The sequence below is a fragment of the Hemitrygon akajei genome, chromosome 27, assembly GCF_048418815.1.
Source record: "Hemitrygon akajei chromosome 27, sHemAka1.3, whole genome shotgun sequence".
Classification (NCBI taxonomy): Eukaryota; Metazoa; Chordata; class Chondrichthyes; order Myliobatiformes; family Dasyatidae; genus Hemitrygon; species Hemitrygon akajei.
This window is the reverse complement of record NC_133150.1, coordinates 39,762,779-39,770,929: the sequence shown is the minus strand read 5'-3', so window position 1 is coordinate 39,770,929 and position 8,151 is coordinate 39,762,779.

The window sequence follows — 8,151 nt, the reverse complement described above, 5'->3', positions numbered from 1 at the left end:
CGTCGTCTAGGGGTAATGTAGATTTTATATCGTTCACTGGATATCTAAAAGTCTTTTAGATCACGGCAGTTTCACTTAGTTGCCGGCGGAAGTGTCGCGTTGGTGCACTTTTAGTTAGAAAGACAGAGAACATGAAGCATTTACCCGACAGGTTTTCCAACCTGTAGGAGGTAGTCGGAAGTCTCGTTGGGGGAATGGACTCTCATCTGTGGCTTCCCCTGTAGCTAGGCCGTCTTCCGTGGTGAAGTCGCCAATCCCAGGCAAGGGAAGGACGCACACGAACCCCACCACCGGCTGTAGCTATTAAAACGCTGTCGCAGGATTTCTAGCGTTTCTCCTTCGTGTGTTTCCTTGGTGCATCTGAGGGTCCTCCCCTCAGACCCGCCTTTATACTTCTTCACGGGATCGCAGGTGTCAATCAAGTTGCAGGTAATGCGATCTCTCTCTCAACCAGCCCACTTTGCCCGAGGGCTTTTCAGGTGGTCTCCATGAGACAATAGTCAAAGTCACTTTTATCCTGCTTCTTGGGAGAACGTGGTCTTTCGCACGTCTCTCTCTCTTGGGTCAGTTGACCCCCCTTAACTAGAGTTCTTGCGATTTTCACAAAGGAGGGGGCCAACGGCATAACAAAAGAAACACAGTAGTATCAATGAAAAACTACACATGAACAATGGCAGACAACAATCAATGTGTAAAAGAAAAATGATGTGCAAATAATAAATGAAAAACTGAATAATAATAATAATAATAATAATAATAGGTAAATAAGTACTAAATAGTATTTGAGAACATGAGTTGTAGAGTGTTTGAAAGTGAATCCAGAGGTTCAGTGATTGGTCAAATTATCCATTCGGGTTCAGGAACCTGATGGTTAAGGGTTAATATCTGTTCCTGAACCTGGAGGTGGGGGACATGAGGCTCCTGTAACTGCTTCCTGACGGCAACTGGAAGAAGGGAGCATGGCCTGGATGATGGATGATGGTTTTGTACGACAACATTGCTCAACAGTGAGGAGGGGTTTATCTGTGACGGACTGGGCTGTATTCACTACCTTTTGTAGGAATTTCCATTCAAGGACATTGGTGTTTTCATACCATTTCTTGATGCAACCAGCAAGAATACTTTCCACTGGTCATCTGTAGAACTTTGTCAAAGTTTTAGATGACATTTTGATGTTCGCAAACTTCTATGTAGATAATATGCTTTCGTGGCTTCTTTGTAATGACGGTTAAGGGCTGCACCCAGGACAGATCTTTCAAAATGATAACGACAAGGAATTTAAAGTTCCTGACTCTTTTCATCTCCGATACCCCGATGAGGACTGGCTCATAACCCTTTGGATACGTCCTTCTGTAGTCAATAATCAGCTCTTTCGGTTTTGTTGATTTTGAGGTAGATGTTACACCATTCACTTTGAGTGATGGAACCTGAAGGCAGATTGCAGTGTTGATGGCAGGATTCTTACTAATAAGGAGGTACAGAGGGATATTGGGATCCAAAATTCCTTGAAGTTGCTGTACGAGTTGAAAGGATGTTAAAGAAGGTATATGATGTGGTGGACTTCATTAGTTGAGGGAAGTGAGTTCAAGAGCTGCAAGATAATATTACAGCTCTGTAACACTGGTTCGATTACACTTGTTATGGAGTGTAAGGCATAGACTGAGTGGACAGTCAGCACCTCTTTCTCACGCTGACAGTAACTAATACCAGAGGACATCCATTTTAAGGTGGATAGGATATGTTAGGGGAAATGTAAGAGAAAAGACATTTTTAAACAGTGAGTGGTGGTCCCTGGAATACACTGCGGGATGGTACTAGAGGCTGATAAAACAGGGGCATTTAGAGGCTGTTAGATAGCACATACTGTACATGTACAGTGCCAATAACAAGTATTCTCCCCCCTCTTTGAAATTTTCATGTATTATTGTTTTACAACATTGAATCACAGTAGACTGAATTTGGCTGGTGAGTCAGTATCCTTGCAAAAACTAAGTAGATGACCATGTAGACAAAAGAACACTCCAAACAACTCTGTGAAAAGATGATTGAAAAGCACAAGTCAGGAGATGGATACAAGGAAATTTCCAAGGCAATCTTCAAGAAATGGAAAGAATATGGCACAACTGTGCTCAAAAACTGAGTGACCTCCCAAGAAGGGGACGATTGAAGGAGGTCACCTGGACATCTATGACAACTCTGGAGGAGTTACAAACCACAACGGCTGAGATGTGAGAAGCTATGCATACAACGATAGTTGCCCGTATGCTTCACCGGTCACAGCTTTAAGGGAGAGTGGCAAAGAGAAAGCCATTGTTGAAAATAACTCTCAGGAAATCTCAGCTAGAATTTGCCAGAAGGCAAGTGTGAGGCTCTGAAGTCAGCTAGAAGAAGGATTATTGGTCTGATGAAACCAAAATTTAGCTTTTTTGGCCATCAGACTGCAAGCTATATTTGGCATAAGCCAAACAACACACATCATCAAAAACACACCATGAGGCATGGTAGTGGCTGCATCATGCTGTGGGGATGCTTCCCTGCAGCAGGCCTAGAAGGCCATGTGAAGGTAGTAGGTAAATGAATGCACCCAAATCCAGGGAAATCCTGGAGAAGAACCTGATGCAGTGTGCTGCGACTTGGGAGGAGATTTGTTTTCCAGCAAGACAATGACCCCAAGTATAAAGCCAAATCAACAGAGGAATGGCTAAAAACCAATGAAGTTAATGTCTTGCAGTGGCGAAGTCAGAACCAAGACATCAAACCAATTGAGAATTTGTAGCTGGGCTTGAAAAAGGTTGTCTGCAAATGATCCACATGCAATCTGACAGAGATTGAGCAATTTTGTAAAAAGAATGGGGAAAAATTTGCAGTGTACAGATGTGCCAAGCTGATAGAGACCGGTCCACACAGACTCGACTCAAGGTTCTAATTGCTGCCAAAAGTGCATCTAATAAAATACTAACTTGTAGGGGGTGAATACTTATGCAATCAATTAATTTGTGTTTTATATCTGTAATTAATTTAGATTGCTTTGTGGAGATCTGTTTTCACATTGACATGAAATAAGCTTTTTTCTGTTGATCAGTGTCAAAAAAGCTAAATTAAATCCATTGTGATTCAAAGTTGTAAAACAGTTAAACATGAAAACTTCCAAGGGGGTGAATACTTTTTATAGGCACAGTATGTTCAATGTTCCTACAAATATCAGAACTAGTTTTCTTTCTCTCTAATATTCAGAATTACTCTTTCTTCTCAGCTGATGCCTTTCATTACAATTCCATGAAGGTATGGATAACACACTTGAGAGATATTTCTGTGTTTTCTGATTTATCAGCAATATTGATTTATAGGCATCTGTAAGAACAAACACATTCATTTCTCAGAGTCTAGCTATATGGAGATTGGTTAAGATTGATCAAAGAAAGGTAAATCCCTCCCTTCCAATGAGCACATGTACAAAGGGGTATCCATCAAGAAAGCAGTATCCATCATCAAGGACCCCCATTATCCAGATATGCTCTCTTCCAGCTGCTGCCATCAGAAAGCAAGTCCAGGAGCCTTCGGTCCCAAACCACGAGGTTCAGGAATAGTTCAGCCATCAGGCTCTTGAACCAGTTTGGAAAACTTCACTCACCTCAACACTAAACACAACATATGGACTCAGTTTAAAAGTCTCCACAACTCATGTCTCAATCTCAGGATAGTATAAAGTGACATATACATACTTGGAGAATAATTTAGATGAAGCTTCACAAGTTTGATAAGGTGCATTTTGTAGAAATTGAGTGAGAAATAGAAACAAGCATGAACATTTCCAGTCACTCTACAAACTTCTTAATGGAGAACAAGCACTGGAAATAAAAGTTGGGTGCTGAATAAAATGAGTGAGCTGCAAATTATTGCAGCTTGCATCGGTCATCAGGGAGTGAATCTGCAAAGAGAAGGTGTAACTTTTCTCAGTACTGATCTGTGACTATGATCAATGTATATACATTAAAGGGTCTTGAAAAGAAGAGATGGTGAACTGTAGTTTTGTATTTACAATCAGGGTAGTATACAGTGACATATATGCACTTGTTAAATTTAATTTGAATTTTGAACATTGAAATCACCCATTGACGATTAGAAATATAACATAATATCCTTCACCTGCTATATGAGGAGGTGAAGCAGTAACACCAGACTCTGTTTGGAGCTCTTGACCTCTTCAGGTCAGGGTTATCTGATGGTGTTGATTAGCTGCAGGTAACTCGAGAAGCAGTGGTCCCACTTGTGAATCTGATCCTGTTAAACCTGAGCTCGGTAATGATCTGAGGGAAGGAACTTGAATTGTTTTTTTTCTGCTGTTTTCACACCAGCAGACAGTGAAAATAACCCAGATTCTGATTCAGAAAGAGAACCTTTCCCTGTCCCAGGACATCCCAAAGCAATTCTCAGAGGATATGGTAGAACTCTGTGCTCATTACCTGTTTTACAAAAAAAGTATAAAGGGAAGTAGCAATGGATGCCACACATAAACAAAGCGTTCCATCATCTTCTTGCATTGCTCAGTCACTTCAGACAATAAGATGTAGGGGCATAAGAAGGCCATTCAGCCCATTGAGTCTGTTCCACCATTATATAATGTCTTATTTATTGTCTGTGTCAAACCCATTTCTCCATAGATTTTGACACCTTTACTAATCAAAAACTTATCAAGCTCTGCTTCAAATATATCCAATGACAGCCTCCAGAGCTGCCTGTAACAACGAATTCTACAGAATTAGCACCTGCTGCTCGGGGGTTCTCTCACCACAGCAAACATCTCTCCATATACAGTCCATCCAGGTTCTAGGCCGTTCACTATTCAAGAGGTTTCAGTGAGAATCCACACTCCCTCCAATTCTTTTAAACTCCAGCGAGTACATAAGAACATAAGAAACATGAGCAGAAGGTGGCAATCTGGCCCGTCGAACCTGCTCTGCCATTCAGTAAAATCATGGCTGATCTGGCCATGGACTCATCTCCAACCACCTGCCTTTTCCCCACAACCCTTAATTCCTCTACTAGGCAAAAATCGATCCAACCTTGTGTTAAATACAGTATATTTACTGAGTTAGCATCCAGTGCTTCAGAGGGCAGAGAATTCCACAGATTCACCACTCTCTGGGAAAAGCAGTTCCTCCTCATCTCTGTCCTAAATCTACTCCCCCGAATCTTAAGGCTTCGCCCCCAGTTCTCACCTCAGCTACCAGTGGAAACAACTTTCCTGCCTCTATCTTATCTAACCCTTTCATAATTGTATATGTTTCTCTAAGATCTCCTCTCATTCTGCTGAATGAGAATCGAGTACAGTCCCAAGTGACTCAATCTTTCCTCATAGTCTACCTGCCTTATCTCTGGAATAAACCTGGTGAACCTCCTCTGCACCACCTCCAAGGCCACTATATCCTTCCTCAAGTAAGGAGACCAGAATTGCACACAGTACGCCAGATATGGCCTCACCATTACCCTGTGCAGTTGCAACATAACCTCCCTGCTCTTAAATTCAATCCCTCTAGCAATGAAAGCCAACACTCCATTGGACTTCTTGATAGCCTGCTGCAGCTGTAAACCAACATTTTGTGATCCATGCACAAGCAGACCCAAGTCCCTCTCCATAGCAGCATGCTGTTATTATTTACCACTGAATTAATAACCAGATCTTGGAGTAGTTGAGTACAGGCCCAGGACCATCATACCCTCCTCACACATTAACCCTTTCACTCCTGGGATCACTCTCGGGAACCTCCTCTGGACCCACTCCAATTACAGCACATCCTCTCGAAGATAAGGGGCACAAAACTGTTCACCATATTCAATGTGCAGTCTACCCAGTAATTTATAATGTTGCAATTTTTATATTGCTTCTCAGCAACAGAGTGGAGAATGTTTTACAATGCCACGGTTGTACTTACAGGTTGTAGGTACAGCACTGGCATTAGTTTTAAACACAATGGTTAAATGGCTTATCTCTTCTCTTCATAGAATTATTATTTTTGTTCAGTGATCTAGTTGTCAAAAGAAAAATGCTTTGCTGAAGATGTTTTGTATCTCCACACTTGTTCTCATCAGCATATTGAACCATGGTTGTTGAGAAGTTTTCCAAGTGATGAGGCAATGCAGGAAGAGGCCAAATATCAATGCTTAGCAACCACTGTTACTTCTCTATATTCAGTTTGGTAAGACAAATAACGAAAGCAGAAGTTCTGACAACATCCGTCACTGAGGGTGAACATTACACAGATGAAGCAGTGACTGATGCAACAGAGTCAGCACTCATACTATACAATGTACAGAATTTAAGCAGGGATTCATTCACGGCTAATATACTGCACAGTCTTCCCCGAAAACAAACCCAAAGTAACAAAAGCTTTCTGTGTATACTGAATAATTTTCTCATTTATCTATTTATATTCAGTACAAAACTAAGTGTTCATAAACAATTGCAAAATCAGCAACAAAAATTCAGGAAAATATAAATGAGCTACATTCTTGGATCACCTCAACTCTCAGACTACAATGATATCAAAAGCAACACACACTAAATACTGGAAGAACTCAGCAGGTCAGGTAGCATCTATGGATACGAATAGACAGTCAAGCTTTCAGACCGAGGCTCTTCTTTTACCTCTTCTCACCTCACTGTTATTTCAACCTGGATCCATACCTCCTTCCTTTTCTCCTTTGGCCCACTCTTTTCTTCTATCAGATTCATTCTTTTACAGCTTTTACAACATTTCCCGCCCAACTGGCTCCACCTATCACTTTACAGATAGCCTCCTTACTGTTACACATCTTTTTATTCAGACAACATCACATGGCCTTCTCAGTCCTGAAGAAGAGTCACAGCCCAAAACGTTGACACATTTCCATAGATGTTGCCTGACCTGTGTATAGCTCCAATGGTAATCATTGAATATTCCCATTTAGGAATGCTACAGATAATTTCAGGACTTCGGGTATGTCAATGATATTAAACCTGAACCTATTTCTGATTCTCTATTACTTCTTCAATATGTGCGACATGTGAAAATTGTTATCCCTTGTACTGAAGTTCCCCCAGGCTTCACCTGATCCAGGGAATTGCACAGCATGAATCTGGTTAGATTAACTTTGACTAACATTGAAAGATATAACCAGGTGAACAGTGATATTGGGAAGTTACCAACTGAGAATATGAGCAAAGATTTACAGGGTTAAGGGTCATGGCAACCATGGGGATGAGTTAGGGTAAGATCGAAGTCTTCTCCTTGGACACTCAGGGAGACTCGTGTTGCAAATGTATTAAAATATGGTTCAGACACACTTGAAGTTGATGTGTAGATGTGTTTACTGCACAGTAGGAAGGATGTGGAAACATTGGAGGGATTTCAGAAGAGGTTCACCAGATTGTTGCCCGTATTAGAAGACCATACGACCAGAAGACATAGGAGAAGAATTAGGCCATTCTTCCTATTAAGTCTATTCCACCGTTCCATCATGGCTGATTTATTTTCTCTATCAACTCTATTTTCCTGCCTTCTTTTCATAATCTTTGATGCCCTTACTAATCAAGAACCTATCATCCTCCACTTTAAATGACTTGACCTCCACAGTTGTCTGTGGCAGTGAATTCCACAGATTCATCATCTTCTAGTTCCATAAACTCGTCCTCATCTCTGTTCTAAAGGAACGTGCTTATACTTAGAGGCTGTGCCCTCTGATCCTAGAACTCCCCGTCACAGGGAACTTCCCCTCCACATCCACTCTCTCTTAGCCTTTCAATATTCAATCGATTTTAATGAGATTCCCCCTCATTCTTCTAATCTCCAGTGACTAAAGGCCAAGACCCATCAAACTTTCTCCTCACACTCACAACTCTCAGCATGGGCTCTTTCCCTTTCTATCATTAACTTTTCACCCTGAACACTTTTCCCAATGACGTACCACAGCTAACATTTTAAATCAAGCAAAAAATAAAGCTTTTGGATGACCTTCCCAAGTCAGGTAGTTAACATTTCAGATTTGAACATTTAATGTTGTTTGTGTCCAAATATTTTAACACTTCTCAGCATTTTGTTTAGTCTCTCAGAATTTTTTAAACATTCCCATTCAGTTAAATATAACTGAAAGCTTTTCGGATTGTCATGTTCC